Source organism: Aquila chrysaetos, chromosome 26 (genome assembly GCF_900496995.4).
Source record: "Aquila chrysaetos chrysaetos chromosome 26, bAquChr1.4, whole genome shotgun sequence".
In the NCBI taxonomy this organism is placed as follows: domain Eukaryota; kingdom Metazoa; phylum Chordata; class Aves; order Accipitriformes; family Accipitridae; genus Aquila; species Aquila chrysaetos.
The window spans coordinates 17,197,770-17,214,094 of NC_044029.1; the positions used below are offsets into that span (position 1 = coordinate 17,197,770).

Consider the following 16,325-nt stretch of genomic DNA (forward strand, 5'->3'; position numbering starts at 1 on the left):
AGGGCTCATTTGTTCATCTCTAGCTACCTTTTCTAGGCTGTAAACAAAAAAACCCCACAACTGATAGAGACAAGTCCCCTTTCAAAAGCCCTTCATTTAAATCAACAGGATTTTCTCTAGAAAGAGTGTTTCTCAAAGACCTTCTTATGAAGGCTCTTAGCAGTAAATTTAACAGAGATTTCTATAGATACACAGGGTGTTAAAAATGCAACTTTACTCTTAATGGATTTTAAGGCAAGCATAAGAGTCAAATCATTCACTCCCACAGTTCACTTAAGAATCAAGTATCTATCAACATAGCGCTATCCAAATAAATTAACAGCATCTCAGTACTTAGACTGCACATGCTTCAAGCATGATATATATTAAATTGTAAATCTAGAGATGGTATGAATTAATATGTGCCCCCACACTATTTATAACAAATTCTAGCATACGCTTTGTAACAGCAAGACTATTTAACCATTTCCCAAACTTAGTATGATTTCCTCAATTATGTCACACGTTTCTCTTCAGCTTCCCACATTCTATTTGATTTTTTTCTTCTGCTAGATCTGAATGGTAGAAAACACTGAAAATCAAGATTAATATAATTATAAAACAAAGATCCTTCTATATCAACCTTTAAACTACAGAAAGTAAGGGCTTTGTTGCACCAGCTACGTCCACAGCACGCAGTTAATAACTCTTCTAGGATTCACAATGTATTTTTCTGTGCTAAAATATGTGAAGTATTTAACCCCATTTTATACATCCAACATTTTTAACATACTGCTGCTTCTCAGGACCAAGCTCGATAGATTGCATTTCCTCTGGTCAGTATGTCTCTGAAGACAAATAAACATTTCCATTTGTACCGTATCTGCCACAATTCTTCAGCCACTGTCAATGAAAGAGCAGAAGGCAGGACTCAGGCCGCCAGAGTTGTCTCTTGTTCGAGCTCCACCCTGTCATACCAGCAGGAATTTAGTAGCAAAGTGACAGTTTTAGCACAAGTAGGAGGTCTGACACCCAATTCAGCACATGCAAGGAGCAGAGTTAAAGGCCCAACAGCTAACTTGCTTCTTTCAGGAAACAGCATGGGTTTGAATGTTTAAGAGCAGCTGCTAAATACCAAATCAAACAATGCCTTTTTTTTCCTGAAATTTATACACATAAAAATTTAATGAAAATCAAAGTGGCATAAAAAAAACCCCATACTATTTCATACCATAAATGAATATATGTTAACATGACTAGTTTTATAAGTTCATAAAGAATCCATATAGATATGTCTAATCTTTAGCAGGATGTGAAGGCCACAGGAATATTTTTGTCACTTAACAGAAAACGCTGATATGATATTTTTGTTATACTGGTATTTTAAGAGGCTTAAAGAAATATTCAGAAAACACATCAGAATATAACAATATAAAGGGGTAAATTGACTTTGCTGATGAGAATAAGAAACCTGTGGTGGTTTACACCTTACAGTGTTCAGTGCCTTACTGGAACAAAAAATAGGTAAGAGCATGAAATGTTGCATATTACTTCAAGGCGAACAGAACTCATTCTATGCAAAAAAAGTCAGTTGGATGAATCTGACAATTATGCTATGCAACAAACCAGCTAATACAGACGAGAACAGACCTGAATTCAAGCTGAACTGAACAGCAGTGGTAGTTAGCCTTGCAATACTTTCATGACTCCTCCATCACTTTACATTTCTAGGCCCTACTTAGGCCAAAATGTAGAGCTAATGGACGACAGCCTGCCCTGCACAGCTTACAGATAAGGGGTCTGTGATGATGACGGGGGTTCCTCTCGACCTGAACTGTTAGCTTTAGAATATGAGCCACAGTGCTCTGCACAGCAACGAACTGCTGTCAGCCTGCATCAGCTGGGCTACAGAGAGTTCACATAGCCCCTCCTAAGACAACTCTGCTTACATTACACTGAAGCATTACTGAAGTTAAGAATTCTCTGTATTAAAAAGGCACTACACAGGGCTACATATGTACCTGTCAATCTACTCTGACGAAGAGACAGCGCACAGAGATGCTTTCCAAGGAGGACGGAAGGACCTGAAATGTGAGCAGAGTCACTCTTGATCCCTGCCTCCCTTTAAGGAAAAAAGCCATGTAAGGCTTTTTCCTGCAGCAGATTTCAACCCCCAGGTCATACTCTGCTCATCGAAGCAGGGTGCTGGAGGAGGGGAGGAAACGATTGCTGCCCGTGCTGCCGTCCCACCTGCCTGGGAAGGGAGGTGAGCAGCTGTCCCTTCTGCTATGTGGGCAGCCTCTGACCCCCTACCTCCCCGCAACGGTGCAAAGGTCACATTGCAGCAGGCCTCCGCGAAGGGCAGAAACGGCACACGGAGACTCCACGCGTGTGCTGCCCACCCCACGTGCTCTCCAGCCATGGGCCAGGATGTGTGGCAAGTCTCCACCTTGGTAGGAGAGCTGGGCACACCACACTGCTCTCAGCATCTGCCCCACAACACGATTGCCACGTGGAAACCTGTGCACGGCAGCTGGAAAGCAAAGGGGTGCTCATGAAACGTCCAGGGGTTTAGACACGTCACTGTCTACCCCGACCTACCGAGCTAGGCAGACCAGAGCTACACAACGACCCAGTGGTTGCCTTACTGTAGCCCTCCCGTGCCCACTGCCAGCACTGAAAAAACAAACAAAAAACCAAACAAACCCTCGCTGTTACATAAAATACTCTGAAATGACGAACTGTAAACAACCAGCAGTGTCTGACTGGGAATATTCTCTTGGAGTGTGCTGAGTTTATATAGTTCTAAAGCAAATTCTTTGCTGATAAGCATTTGTTAGAGCAACGCAGCAGTGCTGAGGTACCATAAAAATGAAGTCTAACAATGAGGAGGAGCACAGGCAGTGCTATCAGCTGGGGGGCAAATGCAGAATTTTCTCTGCTCAGGGGCAGAAGAGCATCTTTTCTTAGTGAGGAGTTACTGCCATTTCCACTCCTCCCAGCTCCTAGTTAGCAAATCACTGGGATGAGCAAAGGATTTCATTTGCTTTGACTTAACTGGAACTTCTCCATTTAGTCTGGTTTCAGGAACAAAGATCCACACACAGTGTGAACTCTGTAAAGGAAAAGCTAAACGTATTAAGGAATATCTGCTTGCCTGCATTAGCAAATGTCCCTATTAGCTGAGTTTTTGGTTTCTTTGCAGACAATAATGTACGGGGAAAACGAAGTGGTCTTTCCAACCCGTCACAGTGTGGGTATGTGACACTATGCTATATGCCACACCAACAGGCAGAGTTCAGTGTGGAGAGGTATGCACAAGCCAGTCTTCACAAGGGTATTTTCCATATAGATGGAGCTTGAACTTTCAGAAAAGGAGGAAGAGACTTCCAGACCTCCATGGACTGTTTCCCTTCACTTTTTGCCTGACAGAGATCTGAAATGGACTAAAAGATTTTAGCAATCCAGAACTGGGTTATGCAGAGACACACTGTGTCTATGCACCAGACAGAACTGAATGTGTGAAATGTATTTATCTAGAAATCCCAAACAAAAGCTGTGACCTTCCCTAAACCCTGTTCGGCTGTGTGTCAGAGTAAATTTTGCCCAAGTAGCAAGAGCGGGGTCCTGCCTAACTAGTCCCTGGGCTTCAGCACTACTGCATTTGCATGACACTGTCAAGACACAGTATCACAGATTTCATACTAAAACATAATTTATAACATCATCATGTAGGACAAAGCTATGCAGTTGCTAGGAAGCTTATGAAGAACACCACAATACAACTACTAAAAGTAAAGAAACAAAAAACTGCTGCATTTGAGCTTAGTTCAGCAAAACTAGCAAAATACTTCCGATTTCCAGCTCAGCTGTTCATCCCTCCCTAATCCAAATAAGTAGCTATATTTGTGAGCTTTCTAAAAAAACTTCTGATTCTCAGCAGCTGCACTTACACAAAAAGAAGGGATTAAAAATTAACCAGTGATTGGCAATCTGCAACTTCCAAAACCCTGCCTCCATTTGAAAGATGGAAATTGAAGAACTGTAGTACTCAAACTGATGTAAAACACATTTGCCATCAGATTTAATGATCTATTACTTTGCAGATAAATAAATAAGATTAAAATAGAATTGTATAGACACCTTTTTAGCTGTGACATCAGAAGTATTTCAGTCCTCTAAAATGTTCAGTTGTTCAGTAAGTTCAGTCCTCTGTTATCAAGGCTCCCAATAATTTACACACCAATATGTAGTAAGTGTGATGTGAAAGTAAAGAAAACGGACAAAAGAGAAGGGGAAAAATGTTGAAAACCTTATATCATGCACTATGGATGACAGTTATGTTAAGAGACAAAAATAACATAAAAAGATCACGCAACCCAAACCTTGCTGCACATCAAACTGAACCACTACCAGATCTATATCACTACAAATTCCCATCCAACATTTTTTTCTATAAAGAATGCTTCTAGTCTAGACACATTCCTATGATTAGAATGACTCTTTAAGTAAAACAACATGAAATCTGGATGAAACTCATCCAAAATGGAGAGGAAGCAAATGAGCATTAAACAAGCACAAGCAGTTTCAACCCTTTTTCATGGGCCTACAGAAGTCTCTCTGTGTGAGCAGGTAGCTGGGCATCATCTAACTGGATACAGATGTCTGCAGCTGAGCTGGTCGTCACAGCTTTTACAGTCAGCAGAAAAAGACCAGTGCCTCTTGGGCATATTTATTCCCATCCTGCAGTAAAGCGGTAAAATCCATGAGATGAACCGTGCCTTGCGCAGTTTCTGGAGAAGCCAGGATGCCACCGTGGAAAGCAGATCGGAGGCTGGGAGAGTATTAGTCCTTCTCAGAGCTCGCTCTGAGCAGCAGTAGGGACATGATGCAGTCCTGACTCTTCTACGCCACACTGAGCACATCTTAAATGGAAATCCCTGAGGTTTTTCAGGTATGCCATCTCTGTCAGGGTTGGAGTGAATGACTGAACCCAGAGCAGACAACCAACAACTGCAGGTCTCGTTTCAGAGCTCCGACATACACACACAGAAGCACACTCCAAATACAGTGGGAATCAGATAATTTTCTTCAGGCCTTAAGTGCTGTTTATTCAAAATAAAATATGTAACACAAATTCAGCCTATCAATCACGTCTCAAGGTCCTCTGAGATGAATTGCTTACTTCTACAGGCTATCTGTTGGGGAATAACTGGATTTCTCCCCTTAAGAAATAAGGAGTAGGAAGATTTCTTCTGAGCCATAGCTCCAATGAAATACATCCTGGATTTTGAGGAAGAAAATCGCAGTGCCAAAGCACATTTGTTCACATCTGGTTAGTTCTTATTTCACTCTACAATATATTACACTATCATTAAATATTTTCATACATTGTTACATGAAAAAGACTATCTCTGTGTATTTCAGCAATATTTCTGCTTGACTCTTTTCAGTATCATCCATCATATTGTACAGTTGCTCTCTGTTTCATTTTGAATACTTCAACCTGTAAAATTTGTTGTAATTTGCTTTATGTTCTTTTCCAGATGCTGCAAATGTGCAGAGGCAGACAGGACAGGCACAGTACTGTGATAGAAGTGAGTGTGGGAGAGAGGGCATTGCTGTGCTGGTCCAGCTGAGCATCGGGAAGATAATGCATTACTTCCTGGAGACTGCTGCTGGTACAATGTGATGCACATCATTGTCATTTTTAATGTTGCTTGATTACAGGCTTACTGTATGTATGTATGTAGGCTTGTGCATCAAAATTAAAGTCAAATATAAGTTTAAAAAGCTAAATGCAGAGAAGAGTAATGCACTGTGAAAATAACAGATTAGTGTTAATTTTAGCTTTGTAGTAGATATTATACTACTAGCAGTAAACTCAGGAAAATGATTGACCAGTTTTTAGGAAAACCACTTTTGAACATACACAGCTACACTTTAGAGTACAGGGGAAATAAAACTCAAGGCTAAAACTGGAGAGAAGATACTGAGTTGCCTTGTAACATGGTTTGACACATAGGGTTTGACTCAGCGGATGATAGACCAACTTGCCTGTGGGCTTTGGGTGACTTTGTGCCAGAATTAGTAGACTTCTCAGTGAGAGCTTGAATGGAACTATCACTAAGGGAAATCAGACCGAGGCAGAAAAGCAAAAACATGTATTAAATGTTGCTAAAACAATAGGATTATTCATCCTAATCTGCTTTGCTTAAAACAAAAGTAGCCTGATCATTTTTTAGGGTACAAGAAAGCTGTGAGCATCCTTCTTTAGATCTCTGGATGTAGTATGAGTGATTGCATGCTGTTTGCACTTGAGATTAACGAGGGTGCATCTTGTATATTTATTCTCTCTTAGAAGAGTAGGATGTTTCTTACTTTAGCCATGGCAGCTACTAGATAATAGGCAAATATTTAGAACTGGAGTATAAGAGAAAAATACACAAAAAAGATATACACAAAAAAATACACAAAAGAGAGCTCAACTTTCATTGTAGCCCTTAATACTTTCTTCCAAGCTTCTACACTCACTGTCAGGCTATTGTACCCAAGCTACTATACATGATGTGCTCTTCCTTTACTGAGCAAAATCAAAAAGGCATTCGTCAGTACTCAGTATGGTGTGGAGAAAACACACACATCTAGCAGCTCATAAACCCACCAGGCCAAAAACAGCATCATTATTTTCTCTGTGTTGTGCACACTGCTGACCTGCATTTAATTCCCTGGATAAAGAGATCCATCAAAGCAGGCTGGAGGTTTCTGGTCAACGCTACTTAGCGACAGAAGGAAGAGATGACTGTGATCCCTGGACAAGAGCTGAGCTCTAATGCTGGCCTGGCCAGTGACCTCCCGGGTAAGCCTGAAAAAGTCACTTCACCTCTCGGTGCTTTCATCTGTGTCTGTTTTGCTCAGAGCACTTCAGAGTGGGGGCTGCTTCTTCCTGTGCAAGCATACTGTCTATTAAGGACTTAGCACGGCTGACAGCTCCTACTGCTAACAGCAAATGCAAATCCCAAATAAAAAAAAAAAATAATGGAAAAAACCCTCAGCAATGAACTACATTAGCAATTTATCAAAAAATACATTATTGAGCAAAAACTTCAGTTCTACCTTTTCCCCCAGTGTGTTAAAAGCACAGATACTAGCAATATGTAAATAGTATGCAGGCACAATGCAATTTAAAAGGCACCTGTATCGTTACTTCCCACAATGCCCCTAACTCCTGGCCAAGCAGTGCTAACCATCTGTTGAACTTTGAGCATGGTAGTACTGTATAAAACAGGCATCAAAACACAGCAAGGTCTCCAAAGCTTTCACGTGACAAGGTCAAGTTTCTCCTTGGTTCCCCAAGGCCTTCTCAGCAAGCAGACCATCAGGAGGTATCACGCTGGCAAGTACTGGCAATATTTTTATTACTAAGATCTTCTTTGCTTTTGTAAACAGATCATTGCTTTGATGTTTTATTACACATCTTGAAGACATCCTAGGTTATGAACACTGCCTGAAGAAACACCTGTTTTATCACTTTTTCATTAGCAGACTCCTTTCTACTCCTCTGTCAGCTCTCAAATACTGGTTTGCTCGAAACCAAGCCTTATGACATCTGGCCTCCTTCCACTCTGCATGTGAAATGAAACACAGGGTATTTCCACATCAAGATGCCCTGGGCAGAGAGGGCTCCTGCCCACCTACAACAGCCTCTGCAGGAGCTCCCTACAGAGCCTCTCCAAAGCACATGAGGAAGACAAGTGGGAAAACCACACAGCATTTTTAGAGCCTTTCAGTGTTGGCAACTGAATGTTCACTGCTATGCAACCTGAATAACAACTGCTTGTATTCTCTGTAGTCTCTTAGGGTTGTATCTGAGACACCCAAAATCTGAAGGACACCATAATTCATAATTAACTGTCCATGAGATGGTGAAAATGAGAACAAAGAAAGAGGTGCTCAGACAATGGATGAAGGCCTCTACGTATGACAGTGTTTGGCTTAGGGGTGGAAGATGGGACTCACACAGGAAGAGAAATGTCAGAGGCCAAGAAAACAGGACCCCCAGTAACCAAGGAACTCAGTGAGGAGTTACTGTCCTCTGCAAACAGGGCGGGAAAGGGCTCAGCTTTGCAGCAGTGGGAGCCTTGCTGTGGCTGCAGAGACCACAGAAATGCCCCAGGAGGCAGAGAGAAACTGAGGAAGACAGCAAGCATTACTCCTGAAGAGCAAGCTCCATCAACGCTGCTTCTTGCTCTCCATTTCCACACCTCTTCTTTCCTCCCTGCACTGGGCACAGCAGCGTCCAGCTCCCCCAGCCCTGTGAGCTCCAGCGAACTCCCCGTTGGGGCAGCAGATCCCCTGCGCGCCTTCAAACCCAACAGGGAGGACAATGGGGCTTTCTCTGAGCTGAGCTCCACCAGCACAACCCAAACCCTGCCACCTCCTGCTGCTCCAGCCCCTGAGGATTCTGAGGAAACTTGGTAACTTGGGATTTAAAAGAAAATAAAGAAAATCTGGGGAGCTGCACATCATTAAACAACTCTCTGCAGAAAGAACAGGAAAGGGAAGCAGGCTCCCGCCACTGCTATTTCTAATCTGCCCCCCAGTTCTCACTCTTTAGATAAAACTTTCAGAGGCTCCTTCAAGGCTGAACAGTTTTGGTAATTCAAGTCGTAACTCTAGAAGTAGCTTTAGCAACTTAACCCCCTCATTACATGTGATTAAATATGAACATACTCCTACTGCAGAGATAATGGACAATGTCTATCCTCTTCTTTAAAAACATGAAAAAAAGTATGTTACACAAATTTGATGGTCAAAAAAATATCCCTCTGAAGGGGAAAAAAAATCACTAATCCCTGTGTTTGCTCCTTCCCTCCACATTTTACCCTTATTTCTGTAAGGGGCAATCTATTTCTCTACCATTCTTGACAGTTAGGAGGCATTTAGATAATATATGCTAATTTCTTCTAAGGGGATAAGGGCTTGGGTTTTTGTTTTGGGTTTTGTTTGTTTTTACAGGTACTTAAAAAGCCCTGTAGTAAGAGAGCTATACCATGTACTAAAATGCTAACGCCTCTGTCCTTCAACTGCGCTAAAGCAGGAGTCAGCTACTGGATATTCAGGGCCAATATTAAAAAAATGTTAGAAATTGAACAAGGCCCCCACCAAAATACCAATTTCGGCAGAGAAAAAAAACAGAAGGCCCTGATAGGCCCTGAAACTATGCCATACACTTCACATGGGAAGGTCGCTCAAAAAACAAAGCCTGAAAAATGGGTAAAAAAGATGTAGAGAAGATTCAGTGAACAAAGCTGAAATGGCTGCCGGTAGATTTGAGAGGAAGTGGACACTTGCAGTCTTATCTGCTCCCCTGGGCTTCTGCACCTCTGCAGGGCACCTTGCAACTGGAGAGGCTTCTATGCCGGGACAGGGGTATCTGCCTGTGCACAGATCACACTACACCCAGATAATGTTACAGGCCTAATGCCTCGGGTATAGAAAGTAACACTATAGACAAGGAGGAAACAGGCCGAGGGACATCACTTCCAGCTAGTATTTAAAGGATACCCACTGACTCGATGCGCATTGATTGCACCTTTATAAAGGACTCCAACCACCAGAAATCTGACAGAAATATTCTATTTTTTCCTTTAGTACGCAACTTTTTAAGGCAGCTTAACAAACACTTGTGAGTCTCTGCTTTGAAAGGTCCTTACAGTATTAAAATGTACTGGTCTTCTTGCTCCTGTAGCCCCACTGACCTTGCCACATAAACCCAATACATACACCAATACATACGTTGTTGCATGGGTAATGTACAGTTGGTAAGAGTAATAAACATCAGTTCATCAAGATCATGCTTTTAACAAAAGCATCCACAAATTCCCAACCATGTCCCATCACTAAATACCGGAAAGGAACAACCTGTTTTTCATGGTACCTCCAAATACCGTCTCTTAAGTATCTTCAGAAGTTTGAACCAAAAGTCATATAGGACCTATAATCTCTCTATATTCTCTTAAATGAAGAGTAAAACTTCTGAAAAGGCTTAGCAACATTTCCATTTGGTTCAGTGGAAAAGTGCACCAGAAATGAAAGTGTCAAAATGCAAGGTAAAAGAAAAGTTACAGAAATGGACTAGCAAGTCCAGAGCAAGTAGTCCACAAAATAATTCCTTTCACACCCCCACCACCTATGTATACCCTGTCTGTTGACCAGACTATGGGGAAAGTAAAACTGCTTAGAAACTGTATTCCAAAGCGTGGCAGTATAGACTTTCATCTAAAACCATGAGAAATGCCTCATTTTTCAAATGCCAAATGATGCAGCGAAACAATGCAACAACTCCAGGGCTCCTATGCTACATAATGCTACACACCATGAAACCATCAATATGGCATAAGAAACTGAGAATTTTCACTCCAGAGCACTCTCAGATTGAAAGAAAAATTGAGTGCTAGAAAAGAAAAACCACTCTTTACTGTATGTCATTTCATTGGTATTAACTGGAATATCCCGACTGCTTCTGTGTCAAACAACTTTGTGCACAGAAGTCAGGCCAGGCAACGGCATTCTGCATCTGCACAGTATCACCAGGTTTTTACCCCAAATAATGGCGGTGAAAAGGTGAATAGTGGAGCAAGTCTGGACTGCTAAACCAATTAAGTCTCTCTTGAAAAGGAATCCAAAACAACAGCAAGAGCTCAGATACTACAAAGCATCCTTTTCAGAGGTATTTCATTACACTTGGCTTTCTTCCTGGACTGAGGTCCAGAAATATCAGCGTTGCCTTATTTTTTTTCCAAGAAATAAGTTGCTTCAACAATGTGCACCTTGTGCACTGCATTGAAACATGATCATTCATCTGCTTGATTTTTTTTTTCCATTCTTGCCTGAGATATATGAAAGTATTTTCTCAATTTTTAGCAGAAGCCTGAAAACAAACTTGTGAATTACAAACAAAAATCTCACAAAAGGCAAAAAGACCTTTTCTCAGTAGTTCTTTATTCACTCCAGGGATCCCACCTCGCTTTACAATGTGTACCATGGAGTGTACAAAAACCCAAAGACAACCACAGCCCCACTGCAAAATGACAAAAGAAAAGTCTAGCCTCTGCTGAAGCTCAGCTTGGGTATTTTCCCCATCCCTGTGGGGAAGGCCAGAGACACTCAAAGGAAACCCCAGCTCCAATAAAGACATCACAGATCTTTTCTCTTAGAAAAAGTCTGCATCTAAATACTTTAATATTACTCCTTTGATATGCCCTTTGACTACTTCCCTATCCCAGAGGGAATTTCTCATGCCTTTTAATTCTTATCACCAAATTCAGCACCTCTGACTCTGATCTGGTCTGAGAGCAACAACCTAGTGAGAACTGACTTCAACCAATACTCAAATAGGGCAATTTAAATAATGTCTATGTCTTTGTGACTCAGAATCATGACAATTTAGTACATAGCTCCCTCTTTATCAGCAGTGGACCATCTGGGAGATGCTGTTACATTTTGCTTTTTAGTTGACATAAAATGGAAGTCCCTACCACTTGTGGCCTCTGGAAAACACAGTTGTTTGAGAACCTTTGTCACACCTTGCCAGGCAGATTAAAATCTTTGAAAGGTACTTGAAATTTTAACCTCAGTTGTAATCTCTGCTTCACAAGGGATACCCAAAGGAGACCACGGCATTTTCACAGAGGCTACCACAGTGGCCACAAATTCAGCTGTAGTCTGGATGCACCTGCTGCAGCTTTCAAGGCCAGCTTAGACACACTTTAGAGACTGAGCGCAGCTGTCTGCTGGCTTTCCAAAGCAAAGGACATCTTTTTCTTCCGTATGCGCTTACTCACAGAAGAGCCCGTGACTATGGGTGCAGACTGACGTCTGGCCACAGAGTGGATTTAGCAGCTCTGAGCCACGAGGGCAGCTGGCCACACTTTCCTCCACGCCTCTGAGCTGTCCTGACACAGCCACTGCTTTTGTTGCCCCCAGCCAATTTTTCAGCCAGATCTGTTCATCAGTCTGGCTCGCTGGTGTGCCTGCAGACTGGGAAAGAACAGACGTTCTTGCAGCAATCCTTCTGCGCTTTAGCTATTGTTTCCTTTCATCTCCATAGCACTTTACAGCTTTCAAATATTACATTCATGCTAGATCATAAATGCTGAATGCTTCCTATGCTACTTAAACAGCAATTTAAGAGAGCAGCTTGAAGTACTATGCCTCATAAAAATGGAGCTAGTCATGGAGGAGAAGGAAAAACATTGTAAGCTGTAATCGTTCTGAGAAAATACTGCTGGAAGTTATATAATCCAATGTGACACTTGAAGTTCTTGCCATGGAGCATTTGATCATAGAAGAAAAAATATGATTTTTAAGGTCTATTTTCACATCAGTGCACTACACATCCTGTCTGAACAAACGGTGCACTAACTTAAATAAAAAATATTTTATTTTCACAGCCAAAGTATTTCCGTTCCAAGAGTGACTGTAAAAATAGAGCTACTGAAAGTGAGTGTAACTGTGAGAACATTCTATCATAACAGAAATTTTGTATCACAGCAGGGGACAGTATGAGGTTACTATATCTCCTTAAGCCAGAACAAAACAAAAGGAAAAGATTGACCCTTCTGTCCCACCTTGGGTTTCAAATATCTGTTAAACAAAGGCTCAGTGACGTAAATCAAAAGCAAACCACACACTTTAACATGTCCCTCCACTAGGGATAGCACTAGGTTGTCCTAAAAAGCGCAGCAGCACAGCAGCTGTGGGTGAGGATCAGCGAGCGAAGCAGGCCCGCCTGCCGGGTGCCACGCTGAAACCGCTCTCAGGGCCACCACAAAACCCAACAATGTGGCCAAATGCTTTTCAAATCAAGGGATGGCAGAAGAGGACTTTTCACCAGCACTAGACTGTATATGTTCTCCTACCATAAAGAACAGGAGCTAGCAGGCAAATGAAATCCCTGTATTTTAGAGTATTGCCGCAGTAGCAAAAGGGCTGAGAAGCAGAACTGTTGTTTTCTATGCAGGGAAAGGAAAACACACCGTTGCCTACTGTGAATCCAAGCCCCGAGAGCTAAAGGACACGTACGTGGTGTGTACATGGGATATGCAATACTCCAAGATGCAGCTGCGTCCTCCTACCTGAAAGACCTGGGAGAAGACTGCATGGTTTTTGCCAGGGGTGGGAGCCCACAAGAACCCTTTGGAGCAGCACTGCCTACACCCCCCTGTAACAGGCATTACCTTCCCATTGGGTGGAGGTGGAGTGCTTTTACCAGGATCACGCTGCACCTGTGCTGCACCATTGCCTCATGCTGCGCCATCGCCTCATGCTGCGCCTTCGCCTTACGCTGCGCCATCACCTCATGCTGTGCCATCGCCCCATGGTAAGCTGTCGCCTCCTGCTGCGCCGTCACCTCATGCTGCACCACTGTGTCATGCTGTGCCATCGCCTCATGCTGCGCCATCGCCTCATGCTGCGCCATCGCCCCATGGTAAGCTGTCGCCTCCTGCTGCGCCGTCACCTCATGCTGCGCCACTGCATCATGCTGCGCCATCACCTCATGCTGTGCCATCTCCTCATGCTGAGCCATCTCCTCATGCTGCGCCTTTGCCTCACGCTGCGCCATTGCCTCACGCTGCGCCATCGCCTCACGCTAAGCTGCTGCCCCATGCTGCACCGTCACCTCATGCTGCGCCGCCGCCTCATGCTGCACCATTGCCTCATGCTGCGCCACTGCGTCATGCTGTGCCATGACCTCAGGCTGCGCCATCGCCTCACACTAAGCCGTCACCTCACGATGCGCCACAGCCTCACCTTGCGCCATTGCCTCATGCTAAGCCATCACCTCATGCTGCGCTGCCGCCTCACGCTGCGCCATCGCCCCAGCCATGCGGCACGAAGGGCACGGCTCCCGGCACCCAGTCGCTGGCAGCCCCTAGGCTCCGACGCTTCATTCAAGCGGGGCAAGCCGGGCTCCCGTTCGGGCCGGGTGAGACAGGCGCTGGCGCGGGCCGGCAGACACCCGACGTAGCCCCGCCAGCCGCGTAACCCTCCATTTTGTGAGGACGGGATCTCCCCGCCGCCCCGAACCCGCCGCCCGCGAGGGAGCGCGGCCCCGCCGCTCCCCGCCCCCGACGCCTGTTTCCCGCCAGAGGCCGCGGTCGGCCGGCCGGCCGGCCGGCCGGGGCGCTCACCCGCGCAGCGCAGGCCCTGCGAGAGGACGAAGCGGCAGCAGAGGTCGCACCACGTTCCCGCCGCCGCCGGCCCGAAGCGGTGCGGCGGCTCCGGCAGCGGCGCCTCGAAGATGGTGCGGACGTGGCGGGGCCGCGGTGGCGCCGGGCGGCGGCGGCGGCGGCCACCGGGCGCGTCCGGCTGCGGGGACACGGCCCGCGCCGCCCGACCCCGCGGCGGCTTCCCCCGCCTGTCGCCCGGGGCCGCCGCCATGCGGAGCGGGGCGCGCCGTGTCGCTGCCCGCCTGTCCCCGCGGAGCGGCCGCGGCGGGCGGCGGTTGACGCCTCACGCACATGACACCCGCGGCCGAGGGGAGCGGGGAGGCGGCGGCGGGGGGGGGGCCGCACCGCGCCCGCGTCCTCCCCCGACCTGGCGGCCGCCGCTCGGCGCGGAGGGGAGGGCAGGGGCCGGGGAGGGCGGCGTGGCCGCCGCCGGCTCCCCTCAGCGCCGCTCTGCCGCCGCGCCGCTCCCCGAGTCGGCTCACCGGGAACCGTCCCGGGGAGGAACAACCGCCGGCGGCGGCTCTGAAGCGCTCCGGCTCCGCCGGCCCCCATCCCTTGTTGGCCCGCCGCCGCAGAAAGCAGTTGACGTGACCAGCACTGTTACCTGCCGTTTTCAAGGCATTCGCTAACAAGGTACATTACAAACGGAGGATGCGAAGCGTTTCCAGGAGGTACGTTTTACTACCGTAGATAAAACAATCAAGACCCAGTAGTACACTGCTTGCGGCGACTTCGGTTTCTGTTTCCCAAGCTGAAGTGCCCACGGGAGGCGCCTTAGGGAGCCCCGTCCGCGGCAGGGGAGAGCCCCCGGCGCCGGGACCGCGGCGAGCGGCGGCCGCGGGCGGGCGCGGGTGGAGCCCCGGCCCCACGATCGCTCCTCCGAGCCCGGCCTCCCCTTGTGCAGCAAGCTGGCAGCAAGTCACAGCACCGTAGGCGAGGTGAAGCGCGGATCTCTCCAACCTACAGCTTCAGAAAACGCTGTCAGTGAGCTTACCGGTACGTGTGACTGTCACGTCTCCTAGACATTAGAAACATCGTCTATTTTAATGCAGCCTTGCGCAGATTTTAAGTGGTACAAAGTGGGACGTAGCGCGGCTGCAACGCGTTTTCAGGACACGGACGTACAGGATGTATTCACAATTCATCTGCACATTCGTGGAGAGGGTTCCAAGGAATGAAAGTGCAAAAAAAAAAGTGACATCTTTTCACCTGATTTCTTTAAAGATTGTAAACTGCTCATGTCCACTTAAATCTGAAACTGTTGTAGGGCTCCCATGGCCATCACCAGGGGAGCAGCCGTGCGATCGTGCCAGCGTCATCTTTCACCGTGAGTTAGCAAATGTGCCTGCCAAGCAAAGCTAACTGCTTGCGTAGCGAGGTGCCAAGCTCAGCTCTCCCCAGCATGGCGCAGGGCTCCGCGGCCAGATGCGCTTGCTCACAGCCAGCTCTGGGACTGCTAACAAACCCCGCATTGGACAGCGTAAATGTACTCGAGGATGCTGAAGCAACCCTCACGCTGGCACAGGGGGAGCTGGCAATGCACTTCAGTAGGTTCTGGTTAAAATGATCTGCCGAAGTTCCTTAAAGCAGCTAGTCCAAGAAAGGTTTCCCATGGCTAGGTAGCGGTGACACAACTGTACCTTGACGGGAAGGCTGTGGAAGCCTGGGTAGTCACAGACTGCGTTCGACACTTGTGTAAGTTTTCAGGAGCAGAATACAACTTGGAACAACTGCAGTACGCCTGTCTTTGTAGCACACCAGCAGCTCTACCCATCGCTGTCAATCTTCCTTGTCAACAGGAAGCAAAGTTCTCCAAAAGATGCGCATCTGCAAGTACAACTACTGCTGGCTGGGCTTGTACCAGCGTCAAAATAGCAAGCTCCGCTGAGGGATACTACCCCTACCACGTTTTTTTGTGATCAATGGAACAAATAACAAAAAAAAAAGCTGTTCAAGCACAGAAAATTAAAAGATCATGCAGCTTTGCCAGTGGCCACACGAGCTCCCAACAGCTAACCTGTTCCTAAAATCCCTCTTCAACCAGTATTGCTCAGTTCCCAGAACAATCTGTTCTGGCACTTGACTCTCTTCACTATTAGAAAGATTTTTCCA

At 46.0% G+C, this 16,325-nt stretch overlaps 1 protein-coding gene across 2 annotated transcripts in view; it reads right to left on the reverse strand.

The window, feature by feature from the left end:
* The window catches only part of RASSF3 (Ras association domain family member 3), a 116,197-nt gene extending 101,287 nt beyond the window's left edge, over nt 1-14,910 (reverse strand). Inside the window, exon 1 of one of the 2 annotated variants that reach the window (XM_041120581.1) lies at nt 14,818-14,910. The gene's annotated coding sequence lies outside the window, so the exon portion shown is untranslated. Of the gene's footprint in view, nt 1-14,174; nt 14,304-14,817 lie in introns of those variants that run through there. The other variant, XM_030003034.2, reaches the window with a different exon arrangement.
* Nucleotides 14,911-16,325: the final 1,415 nt, after the last annotated feature.